The sequence below is a fragment of the Tenrec ecaudatus genome, chromosome X, assembly GCF_050624435.1.
Source record: "Tenrec ecaudatus isolate mTenEca1 chromosome X, mTenEca1.hap1, whole genome shotgun sequence".
NCBI lineage: Eukaryota > Metazoa > Chordata > Mammalia > Afrosoricida > Tenrecidae > Tenrec > Tenrec ecaudatus.
The window spans coordinates 30,410,326-30,424,034 of NC_134548.1; the positions used below are offsets into that span (position 1 = coordinate 30,410,326).

Below are 13,709 nucleotides of genomic sequence, written 5' to 3' on the forward strand. Positions count from 1 at the left end.
TTTACAATCCTTGGATTGCACAGGTTGGTGTGCTTCTTCCAAGGAGCCCTAGATGTTGCCTCACTTGGGTGACTACTTGATTGAAGACAAAACTTTAAGACCCCAGATGCCATTCTTTCTAAGAGCCAGGCACTATTTAGTTTCTTCCACACTTTTCTATATTACCCTCTCTAACTTTTGCCTTCTCTTTTTTTGAACAGGGCTATCGTTGTAGGTATAAGATGATATCTCATCATTGTTTTGATTTGCATCCCCCAGATGGCTAGTGATTAACCATCACACCAGGGTAAACCATAAACAATAATAGTGTGAAACCCTTTTCTTGACTTTGTAAAATAATGGTCTTCTTGCCAAACGCTGCCAAGATGGTGTTCAGGCGCTTCCTGGAGGTTGGCCAGTGGCCTACATCTCCTTTGGACCTCATACTGGGCAACTGGTGGCGAGTGTAGAAGTGATTGATCAGAACAGGGCCTTGGCTGATGGATGTTGCATTCAAAGGAAGCAGGTCATGGTTTCTTTCTTCATTTTTTAGCATTTTTATTGACACCTAATCCATATACATCATACAGTTCAATAGTTCAGTCGTTCAATCATATCAAGAAGAATTGAACAATCATTACCACAATCAATTTTAGAACATTTTAGAACCCCCTGTAGTTAAATTGCCTATAAAATGATTGCATAATCACAATCAGTTCTAGTGCTCCCTCCCTCCTTCAGACTTCACTGTTTATTCCCCAAGCACCCCTCCCTTCCTAGATCCCCCCCCCCCCACCAGGGCTTTCAAATGTATGCAGCTCATTGACTTCCTCCTCAAGTTCCCACAAGGTGCCCTGCAGAAGTACTTCCAACAGGTTTGGCAGAAAGTGAGCTATCGATGCAAAATGGAAAGCCACAAAATGGGCCAAAAAGATTGAAGCCAGAGAACAGAAAGCCAAGAGGAAGGATTTTGATTGTTTTAAAGTCATGAAGGCAAAGAAAGAGAGGAGCAGACTAATAAAGTATGAAATTAAGAAGCCTCAAAGGGCGCCTCTCCTGAAAGCCTCTTCCCCAAAAGCAAGTGCTGCAAAAGGAGCTGCTGCAGAAAGTGCCACCAAGGTTCCAGGAAAGAAGGTGCCCGCTGTCCTCCAGAAGACTCCTACCCAAAAAGAGGAAGCTGCAGGGCAGAAGGCTGGGCCTCCTCCGGAAGCTCAGAAAGATCAGAAAACTCACTGCCCTGAAACCACCTGCCCTGAAGGCACTGGCAAGAAAGCCTAGCACGATGTTATAAGAGTAAGGAAGTTGCTATTTGTCAAGCTGAAAATAATAATAATCATGGTCTTCTACTATATTGGGGATTTTTTATGTGCGATTGACTAGTTTCACTCAGTAGAATGTCCTCCCAATTCATTCATATTATGAAGTGGTTTTGTTTGATCTGCACTTCATGCAGTTTCTTCATTCATCAGCTCTCTTCACCACATTTGCTTCTGGGCCCATTTTGTCTTTAGCGATCGTGTTGGGAAGGTGAGTATAAAAGAGTACCAAGTTATTAGAACAAAGTGTTCTTGTGTTAAGTGAGACCTTGAATAGCAGTCCAAAGTCTGTCTGCTATCTAAATACTCACATATAAAAATAGGTGCATTTGTCTCTATCACTTTCATTATAAATTAGTATATTTATGAGGGATTATCAAGAGGCTTTTCCCCAGCTTTGTCTCCCCCAAAGACATACCAAACATTAGAGGCTATTTGCCAGCATATGGTGGGAGGTCAGATGCTTAGAGACATCCTCCCTGAAGGCAGTCAGTTGCCAGAGTACTGTCTGGGCCCACCACAGGTAGGGCCCGCTCCCTGCTGTTAAGGACAATGGGCTACTTCTCCCTAAAGGCTTGTGGCCATATGTTTGGTCCCTGTAGATGGGGTTTTCACCATACTGATAATAGTTTCCAGGGAGAGCCAGCCGAAGAACAGGTCAAACCTCTTCAGTGACATCCAAAGCTAGGCTGCCATCCTGAATCTAAGATCCACCCATCCTATCCAAAGCTAGGCTGCCATCCTGAATCTAAGATCCACCCATCTTATTACATGTATACCCCCAATCCCATCTCTTCCTATTATGTGTATATCCCTAGATTGTCCCTGTCTCGTTGCTATACCTATACTAAAACCCCTTCCTGTGACATATGTCTTTACCTGTAATTAGAGGACTTTCACGCCCCCTCCCAAAGATATATAAGCCTAGGTTATCAATGAAGAGCTCTCATTGGATCCCCCTTCCTCTCCCTCATCCTTGCTCCCCTGTTTCCTTTCCCCTTGTCCTTCCCCTTCCCCTCTTTCCTGCCCTCAGGTCTCTCTCTCTCTCTCCATGTGGACCTCCAAGTGAGGCTGAGGTGAGCATGCTACCATGAAATTGTCTGACTCCATTATTTCAATCTCTCTTCGGTCTTCCATGCTCTCTATGACTTTACTATAATCTTTACTTATTATCACTGTACAATTGGGCCTACTGGACCTGTGACGATGTGTTAGGGGCTGGTTTCCCTGACATATGTACATATACACATGTGTATAGCTGTACCTTTACAAAGAGGTTTTGCCTCCTATTTCTTTCCTACTTTTTATTTACCTTCCTGTGTGTAAAAAGTTTGTGGAAATTTTCCATTATCCTTACATTTTAATTTCCCACAATTCTTTTTAAAATCTTCTTATATTTGGTACTCACCACTAGTTTTTTCTCCAGTCACTTATTACTGGGCTGAATTTAATCCTCTTATATTCTTCTCAAGAACAGTATATGACAATAATACTCCTTACATTCTTGTGATATTAAAATTATTTTATGTTACCTTTATACTTAAAGGACAGCTTAGGTGGATATGAAATTGTCCATTCAGTCTCCTGTTTCTTGACTAGTCACAGGACACTCTCCACTGAATTTTGGCACTTTGGATAAATTTCAGAAAAATCTGATTGTCTTGCAATGTTGCCTAGTGGGTTTTTAACATTTGTCAGAGCTAAACTTATCTTAGTGCATTCTAAGTTAATTTTTTGTCTTGGCACACAATATAAAAGGTCTTCTTTTGTACCAGAAAAGTGTTTTTTTAATTATATTCAAGTGTTTTTCTAATTCCAGGTTTTCTTCTCCTTGGGTTGGATGCTATTTGCCTTTCTGTGGCAACTATCATTTACTCTGTATGCTCTTGTGTTTCTTTATTTCTGCTTAATTAAGTTAGCTGGCTTTTTAAAACTACAATGTCTATAATTATTTCTTCTCCTTAAAATCTTACTTCCGCAAGATATGACAAAATAACAATGTGTGGATTATCAAGGGCTCATGAGGGAGGGGGGAGCGGGGAGGGAGGGGGAAAAAAGAGGACCTGATGCAGAGGGCTTAAGTGGAGAGCAAATGCTTTGAGAGTGATTAGGGCAAAGAATGTACGGATGTGCTTTATACAATTGCTGTATGTATATGCATGGATTTGATAAGAGTTGTATGAGCCCCTAATAAAATGTGTTTTAAAAAAAAAGAAAAGAAAATCTTACTTCCATAAGTGATTCAGCCAACTCATTTTTTTACTTCCCTGGTGTTTTGTCATAACTTTCATGATATTCTTACCTTGTGACTTTTCTTCATAAAGATAGTTGCTTTCATGATTTTAAAAATTCTTTTTAAAAATTATTAATAAACGTATTTTGTCAGGATCATAAATTGCGTTCCTCCAGAAGCACAACTTGAGACAAGGATGTGAGTACATGATATTTATTTTGAAGGTGACCACAAAATCATGCAAGGCTAGCAATCTGAGGCACTGAAGGCATAACAGTCAATATGGAGTACATTAGTTGTCTACCATTTACTGCTGTGGACAAGTGGGGTTCAATACTGCTTGTGCACTTTTGGAGGCTGTGTATAACAGCAGTCCTCACACCTAATGTTCTTGAGAATCATCTGTGGATCCTGTTAAAATATGGATTCTCCTTCACTAAGTCTCAGGTAGGACTTGAAATTCTTCATTTATAACAAGTTCCCAGGTCATTTTGAGTAATAAGTATGTTGTTTTGAACACATTTGCAGTTCCTTCCCCCAATATTCCTAAAGGGAGAGGCAGCTCTGCTATTAGTTGAAGACTGCTTCTGGAGACTTTAGCCCTCTGATCTTCCCAGCATGCTCTGCATTGGGAGAAGCAGCCAGAGAAAGTTCTCATGAGGAAGTCCTCAGGGTTTACAGTAGAAAATGATCAGTGTGTTCAGAAACAATGAGTGCATAGAGGATGGAGCGAATATCAATAATGTCCATGTAAGGGAACATTTTTCTGGTAAATGTTCTTCGTGTATTGGTGGGATTTACTCTTCAGTCACATACATTTTTTAGATAGCATCTTTATGCCTGTCCTTTTTATATTACTCCTACTAGAATAGGTTACCTTTTTCTGGTTGAGCTATTTCCAGTGCATTCTTATTGAGAGGCAGGGGGTGGGGTGGTGAATAAAGGATGAGCGTCCTTTCATAGACCAAAGGCTCTCTCCTTCTCTAGTGCCACAGAGACAAATTGTTTACTGTGATTATGCCCCATCTGTCTCATTCTCTGCCCAGAATCAATTCCTCTGCTTCTCTGACATAAGGCGAGCTTATGAGTTTCTGCCATGAGGGCAGCTCATTCTAGCTTCTGCACTTATTTTTATAAACAAAAGACATAGCTTTAGCACACCAAAATAAGCACCTAATTTTCCTTAAGCATATTTTCCCCGCCACTCTCTGTAAGTTGCTACCACTGGTCCCTCACATTATTCTCAAGGGCTTCTGTTCATTTCCTCTTCCACAGCTTATATCAACCTCATCTGGATTTGGTAGATCTTATACATGTATTTTGGAGTCAGAGTTTGATTCTTGGTTTCATTTGAGATGAAGTTTGTGCAGAATTTTTTTCTTCCTTCTTGGTTTTGTAGTACTTTTAGGAGAAGGGGAAAGGTATATCCATGGTATTCCTTTTTTTATAAGTTTGAGTATCAACTTGGCTGGGCAATGAGTCTCTGGTTGGCAGTTATGTAATGATGTAATGATCCTCCTCTATGTGTTCTGATGTGATCAGCTCTGATCTAACATAATTCAGCACCCTTAATCTGCTAGAGCCTACATCAAGTATGGGGGACTTCAAAAATTTTGTGGAAAATTTCTGCTCTGTGCCAATTCAATGTTTCCACCAACATTTTGAAGCCCCCTCATATACATGGACATCCTGGCAAAACTCTGTAATTTTTTGCTCATTCTGGATCCTAAGACTAGCTCTCATAATGAAGCCTCTATTTCTTGGGACTTTAACCAATAGCTGACTATATTTCTTGCTGATCTTGAAATTCATTAGTTACTGTAGCCTGTGAGCCAGCAGCCTGACATCTGAACTGCAAATCTTTGGTCTGTCAGACTTTTCAGCTATGTGAGTCATAAGAAGCCTCAAAATTGCTGTCTCACCTAAGAAATGGGGACTTAACAGAGTCTACAGCCATGAAAGAGATTTCACGGAAATTACTATAAATTATACATATTTATCACTGGATTTACTTCTCTCGAGAACACAGCCTAAGACAAGTACCTACTACGTGAAAGTCGGATCACACTGTAACAAAGGTTAATACAATACACAACTTTCCCTCTATTTGTTCACAGTTAAGACAATTTGGAAGCTACTATGGTGAAACAGGAAACTTTCGTTCATTTCCTGGTACTGTCAGTGTGACATTACCTCCAATTCTAGGGCAACAATTCATGGGAGTTCCAGAGGAGATATAAGTACAGAATAATTACACCTATATCACTGAAACAATTGCTGTCTTATCTCCCTAACCTTCATCGATGTTGAACAATGCTAGAGCACAAATTTTCTTTTCAATGTCATCCTTCTTATTTCCTGGAAATCTTTCTGATTCTGTTGATCAGAACCCATTTCAATCTCTCTTCCTCTTTTCTCGTATGCCCTATTATAATTATAAATACAACAACAACCTTGAAGTCAAAAGTCAACAAATGTCATAAAAGTGTTGCTAATGCCTTTGTAGATAATAATGCTCCCCCAAAAAACAAACTCCACCAGGTAAATTCCAACTCTTTTTTTTTTTTTTTTTTTTTAGGGGATAGCGCGAACGCAGTCCCCCACTACCACAAATTATGCAGTCGAGTTTCCCACATTTGGGGAAATCGCAGGGGTCAGCACACCCGGAGTGCAATGGGTGAGCCTCGCCCTGGGAAAACCACCTTCGTGATCATGGTATCTCCCCTGCCAGGTAAGTATAAATTCCAACTCTTAATGACCTTTTATGACAGAATAAAACCACACATTAGGGTCTCCATCACTACTTGTTCATCAGTTTATGGTTCTGTGGTGGCTTGTGTGTTTCTGTGATGCTGAAAACTGTATCAATGGTATTTCAAATGGCAGCAGGGTCATCCATGGTGATCAAGTTTCAGCTGAGTTTCCAGAAAAAGAGCAGACTATGAAGAAGGAATAGGCTCTCCACTTCAGAGGAATTAGCCATTGAAAATCATCATTGGAACTTGGAATGTAGGAAAATTAGAAGTTGTCAAAAAATAAACGAAACGCATAAAGCTCAATATCTGTGGTGTTAGTGAGCGGAAATCACCTGATAATGGGCATTGTGAAACAGAAAATCATAGGATTTACTATGCTAATAACACAATCAAGAAGAAGGGCATTATCTTCATTGTCAAAAAGCAGCTTTCAAGGTCTATCTTGAAGTGTAATGCTGTCTGTGATAGGATAATGCCCATCTGCACAGAAGGAACAACCATGATGCACACCTTTCCTCATTTTAAACCATGCAGATATGGAGACAACACAACCTTGCTTGCTGAAAGTGAGGAGGACTTGAAGCACTTGCTAATGAAGATCAAGTATTGCAGCCTTCACTATGGATTAACTCAGCATCAAGTAAAACCAAATCTTCACAACTGGACCAATAGGTGACTTCATGGTAAATGCAGAGAAAATTGAAGTGGTCAGGATTTCATTTTGCTTGGATTCACAATCTATGCTCATGGAAGCAGCAATCAATAACTCAAAGGACACATTGCATTAGGTGCATTCGCTGCACAAGACCTCTTTACAATGTTGAGAAGCAAAGATATTATTTCAAGGGTTAAGTTGTGCCTGACCCAAGCCATGATTTTTTCAATTGCCTCATATAAACATGAAAGTAGGACAAGTAGTATGCACTGCCAAAAGAACAAACATCTGTCTTTGAAAAAATACAGCTCATACGCTCTTTAGAGGGCAGGATGGTGAGACTTTATCTCACATACTTTGCACATGTTATCAGGAGACACCAGTCCCTAGAGAAGAATATAATGCTTGGTAAAGTGGAGGGGAATAGAAAAAGTGGAAGGAAGTCTCTGGGCAAGATGGTTTGCCACAGTGGCTGCAGCAATAGGCTCTAACATAAGAACAATTATGAGGATGGAGCAGGACTGGGCGGAGTTTCATTCTGTTGTACACAAGGTCGTTGTGAGTCCTGACTTGACGGCACCTAACAACATGGGGTCTCCAAGGCTAGAATTCTTAATATAAGCAGACTATGTCATCATTCTCCCATGGGGCAGCTGCTGGGTTCATATTGCTAACCTTTTCTGTTAGAAGCCAAGTCTTTAACCATTGCATTATGGGGGTCTTCTTTTGTTATACACACATTATAGTTTTCTATGCACAAGTAGTATTTTATTAATACTAGCCAAGAATAGCAGTGATAGTAGTAATATTGTGCAGATAAAAATGAATTAGGGATACAGCGCTGTCTGGCTAATTATTAGAACAGGTGGTCAGAAGTTTATTTGCATAATGGCTCAGCAATCTCCTGGGAAAAAAGTCCTTTTGAAGGTAGAATAGGCATAGTGACTCTGACACAGTACCAGAGCTACTGAAGATGACGAATGTTGCGACAGCTGGAGGCTATAGAATCCTACCATCCATCATAAAGATCTAAAACTGATATCAAAACCTTCCTCCCTGAGAGAGACTAGTGATTGATTCGTAGGACAGGGTGCTAGCAGTCATTGACAACCATCCCATCTGTCTGATGGATTCTTGGGACCCTAGAGCTGTTAGGAGAAAAAAATGACTGTAACATTGTTTTTACTAAAATTTCAAGAAAATATTGGGTAACCTGCACCATGCATTTTTGTCCCTCTATCAGAAGAAACACACAAAGTAGAGGTCACAAAACATCAAGAAGGCCACCAGGACATTGAGGGAGTATAAAAAAATGTTAAGAGAACTAACATATACTAGTAGATGATAAGCATATACTTTGGAGATAGCATTAGCTCACTGGATCCGATAGGCTTACCATTAATATACCATATATGAATCATAAATAAAATAATTATTTTTTATTTGTCAATCTGAGATATAAGTGGAGGGAAAAAACTTCAAGATAAAATTGAAGCATATAGTCTGTAAAACCTGTAAATGCACAGTGGAGATAAATACAGACATATTGAAGGTTGAGGAACCAGAACATTAAAAAGCTGATATCCAGCACACTGGCACAGATAGCAACTAGAAACACAGGGAATCCAGGACACATGAACCCCTCAGGACCAATAGTAGGGGTGGTGATAGCGGGAGGGTGGAGGGAAGGTGAGGTAGAAAGGGGGAACCGATTACAACCCCTGGGGGATAGACAGTATAGGACATGAGAAAATAATAAATTATAAATTATGATGGGTTCATGAAGGAGGGGGTGTGGGGAGGGAGGGGAAAACTGAGCTGATACCAAGGGCTCAAGTAGAAAACAAATGTTTTGAGAATGAGGATGGCAACAAATGTGCTTGACACAAGGGATGGATGTATGGATTGTGATGAGAGTTGTACGAGCCCCCAATAAAATTATTATTTTTAAAAGCTGATATCCAATAGATTATATAATTGTTTACACGGGAAGCCAAAAATATATATATCAAAAGGAATAGTTGTTGTGAGGTGCCACTGAGTTGTCTCTGACTCAGAGTGACCTATGTACAACCGCATGAAACACTGTACCATCCTTACCATGTTTTAGGTTTGTCTGACTCACTATTGTTTTGAGTTTGTCAATTTGAATGCATTGTTGCAACCACAACACATTGCATTGGGCTAATCTGCAGCACAAGATCTCTTTAAAGTGTTGAAGAACAAAGATGTTACGCTGAGGGCTAACGTGTGCCTAACTCAATCCGTGGTATTTTCAATCGCCTCACATGCATTTGAAAGCTTAACAACGGAAAAGGAAAGCCTAAAAAGAATTGATTCACTTAAATTATGGTGTTGGCAAAAAATATTGAAAGTACCATCGATTTTTAAAAATAATAATTAAAAAATACATTGCCGTCAATTCCAACTCATACTGACCCTGTAGGACAGAGTAGACTTGTCCCGCAGAGTTCTTTAATTTGTACTTTTTATGGACACAGACCACCCCGTCTTTCTCCCTTAGAGTGACTGATGAGGTCAAACCACCAACCTTTTAGTTATAGCAGCCAACACTTTCAACACTGCACCACCAGGGCTCTGGAACAGGAATAGAGATTTTAAGTATTTTAAAATATTTTTATTGCTATGTAATTCACTTCCATAAAGAACTGTTAGTTTTAATACAGTTTTATTAAATTAAAATTGGAAATATTAGTTCTTCTGAAGACACCTTAAGTAAAGTGAAAAGTCTAACCACGAACTGGGAAATATTGGGAATATACACAATCAGTAAAAAAATAAAAACCACCTGCAACCAAATGGGAACAGACCAAAGAATTCAAATGAAAATATGGGTTAAATTGGTTAAAGGTAAGTACTCTCATTTTAGAGAAGGCAAAACATTAAGTACATGAAGATATTTTCAAATTTATTAGTGGCCAAAAAAATATAGAAATGAAGCAATGGAGTCTCCAGGGAATACCAAAAATAGACGTTGGGGCCAGGGTATGGCACTTCATCAGACTCAACCAGAAAACGCTCCTAAAGGTCACCAAACAGACCTTGAACAATTTACAGGCCTTTCTTTTGTGTTGTTGTTTTTTTTAGTTTGTTGTTTTCTTTCCTTTTGTTGCTTTGTTTTGCTCTGTCTTGTTGTTTGTGCATATTATTATCTCTGCAGGTCTATCTAGATAATGTAGGCAGGATAAACAATCTGGAAGAGAAAACAAGGAGACCCATTGGTTTCCGTAGGATAGGGGGGACATGGGAGAAGGGGATGCTGGGAAAGAAAGTGAGTGTTAGCAAACTCAGGGAGAAGGGAATAACAAGTGATCCAAAATTGATGTCGAGGAGGGTTTAGGAAACCTGGTAGGGCTTGATCAAGGGTAATGTAGCCAACAGGAATTACTGAAACCCAAATGCAGGCTGAACCTGATAGTGGGACAAGGGGAAAGTAAAAAGAAATAGAGGAAAGAACTAGGAAGCAAAGTGCATTTATCGAGGTTTAAATATAGACATGTGCATATGTAAAAAATTTATATATGACCATAGGGAAATAGATCTATGTGCATATATTTACAAGTTTAGTATTAATGTAGCAAATGGATATTGGGCCTCCACTCAAGTACTCCCTCAATGCAAGAACACTTTGTTCTACTAAACTGGCATTCCATGATGTTCACCTTCCCAACACTATCACTGAAGAAAAAATGGGTGCATAAGCAAATGTGGTGAAGAAAGCTGATGTTGCCTGGCTATCAAAAGATATAGCATCTGGGGTCTTAAAGGCTTGAAGGTAAACAGCCATCTAACTGAGAAGTAACAAAGCCCACATGGAAGAAGCTCACCAATCTGTGTGATCACGAGGTGTTGATGGAATCAGGTATCAGGCAGCAAAGAATAAAAATTCATATCATTGTGAATGAGGGCAAGTGTGGAGTGGGGACCCAAAGCCCATCTGTAGGCAACTTGATATCCCCTTACAGAAGGGTCTCATGGAGGAGATGAGCCAGTCAGGGTATGGTATAGCACCGATGAAGCATACAACTTTCCTCCAGTTCTTGAATGATTCCACCTCCCCCCAACTATCATGATCCCAATTCAACCTTACAAATCCAGCTAGACCAGAGGATGTACACTGGTATAGATAGGAACTGGAAACACAGCAAATCCAGGACAGATGAACCCCTCAGGACCAGTGGTGTGAGTGGTGATACCGGAGAATGGAGGGAAGATGGGGTAGAAAGGGGGAAGCGATTACAAGGATCTACATATTATTCCTTCCCTGGGGGATGAACAACAGGGAAGTGGGTGAAGGGAGACATTGGACAGTGTAAGACATGACAAAATAATAATAAATTATAAATTATAAAAGGTTCATGAGGGAGGGGGTGGAGAAGGAGGGAAAAAAATGAGGAGCTGATACCAAGTACTCAAGTAGAAAACAAATGTTTTTAGTATGATGCTAACAACATATGTACAAATGTGCTCGACACAATAGATGTATGTATGGATTGTCATAAGAGTTGAACGAGACCCCAATAAAATGATTTTTTTTAAATCACCTTCTTAGGAAAAAAGAGAGAGATAGCAACCATTGACAATGTATGGGCCAATTTGAATCCTGATTCAAAGAAATAGAACTTTGCAGGCGACTACAGATGTCACTCCCTGTGTCTCATTCTAATGACAACCCCGTCTTCCTTCCAAAAGCTGTCATTTTCTTGACTTTTAAGGTAATTACTTCGTTACCTTTCTTTATCATTTTATCCAGAGTTTTAAACTAGATCTTTGTGGTTCAGTCGTGACTGACAAAATGAAATCCAAACAAACCCAAATATGTAAAATGCAGGTGAATTGAAACAGTAACTGAATGAGAAAAATTGTCTAGCCCCTCCAAAAATGCAATTTCCTTCTTAGAACACAAGGGTAATATGTATGTTGTATAAGTGGAGTCTGAAACAACGTTACTCAACTCAACTCATCACGCTGCTCTGAATGTGTGTCACTCTCCACAGTCCTGGCAACAATCTAACCTTCCAGATCATGCCCCTGAAGATTCACTACATCTCTTCGAAGTCTCCCTTTTCCAGGTCTTTGAATGATAATTTTTCCTGTTCCAGTAATCATTCCGTTTCACTAAAAATTTTTAAATTCAGGCTTATTCCAATTTTACTTCACCCAGTATGACTGAATCATAAAGAAACTGCTCAAGGCCTTTCTCTTTATCACCCAAATTGGTGATGGAGGAAGTACAGCCAGATTATTCCTTAGATGGCTTGACTTCATCTTGCTTAGTTGGAACATGTGATCAGAAAATGATCAGTCACTAAAAGAGATTATCATGTTTGGCAGAGGGCCAGTGAATATGAAGGGAACCCTCCATATGAGCCGACTTGACACAGTGGCCGCAACGATGGACTTAAACCTACCAACAAGGTCACCTTGAGTTTTTGCTGACCTGACAGCAGCTACCACCAGACATTCTTGTTTGGTTTGCATATTTAAAATAATTAAAAATATCTTTTTAGTCACTTTCAAGCTACAGTTTCTTCTTCTTCCCCCTGAAACCCTTACAGTTTAGCCTTTGAACAGCCAGCACAGCTACCAGTAACCTGTCCTCCAGTCTGGGATTGCTGACTGCGTGCTTTTGGTGAAGTTTACCAAATGCTTCTCTCCACTGTATTTCCTGAAAACTGCCAGCCAGATCCAGGTGGGATCCCTCTAGCAAGGGAGATAGTGTGCTTTCATGATGAGGCATAAAATGTGCAGTTTCCTTTCTTTTATAATATTAGCAGAGAGTGAGGCCCCCATTCAATTCACTGATTGAGGGGAGAGGGGTGCACAGTAGTGATATTTAAATTCCATCATTTTGTTTTCATGAAAAAATTGAATATTTTTCTAGAATCAATTCTATAATTTTGTGTAATAAAAATTGAAGCTTTACATTAAACAACGAAGCTAATTTGACAAGACTCAAAATCCTCGATTACATTTGAGCAATCCAGATTTTTATTGTCTTTTAAAAATTTTGTATTAAGTGATCTTAAATGTTCTCACTACGTTGGGTGCAAGATATCTGTGGCCTAGAAGCAAACAGATTCCATCCTGACCTGAAACGTAAAGTTATCCTACTAGACAGGATGGGAAGGGTATCAAATTGACCTTAATCCTTTGTGGAACAACGTTCAATATGGGCTAATATCACTGAGCCACATCTGCTTTCCTCTGGCTACACAGGGGAGAAGGAAAATCCAACTTCTCACCACTCTGAGACAGGTCAGTCATGCCTCTACACTCCATCCTTCTTTACCCTGTTCTGACACCAACCATTCCTCCCATGGCATTCCATTTCTATGTTCGAGTCAAAACTTCATAGTAATGACCGCACAGAACTCACAGATAATACTCACCATGAAGGGGGGTTAATAGGGATGTTAGTAGTTTACTACAAGCCAATATCAGAAAACACTAAAGATACAGTCATTGTTCCACAGCAGCACCTCTTCTTAGCCAGCAGCCAAGTCGCTCTCTAGTCCTTAAGCTCTCAGCCACGTGGCCCTTGACCTCTGCCCCCATGAGCCCAGACGCTTGCTACTGCTCTGCCTAACAATCTAATAGTCCATGTACTGCTTCTCTGCTCTGTCTCTTGGTGGGCTTGCCTCAGTCTCCAGTCTAGGCACGGCTCCTTTGCTTTGTCCCAGGATCTCTGTGCTACAGCTTCATGTACTTCTAGTTATAAGTTTCTACCATATTAAGTAAAGATCTTG

General features: G+C 39.9%; 1 non-coding gene and 1 pseudogene across 1 annotated transcript; one reads left to right on the forward strand and one right to left on the reverse strand.

Moving 5' to 3' along the window:
- Positions 1-365: 365 nt before the first annotated feature.
- On the forward strand, positions 366-1,257 carry LOC142433255 (large ribosomal subunit protein eL14 pseudogene; annotated as a pseudogene).
- Positions 1,258-6,103: 4,846 nt separating this feature from the next.
- LOC142435144 (U1 spliceosomal RNA) lies at positions 6,104-6,267 on the reverse strand. Its single transcript, XR_012781274.1, has one exon. It is a non-coding gene; the product is annotated as a U1 spliceosomal RNA (small nuclear RNA).
- Between the last annotated feature and the right edge of the window lie 7,442 nt (positions 6,268-13,709).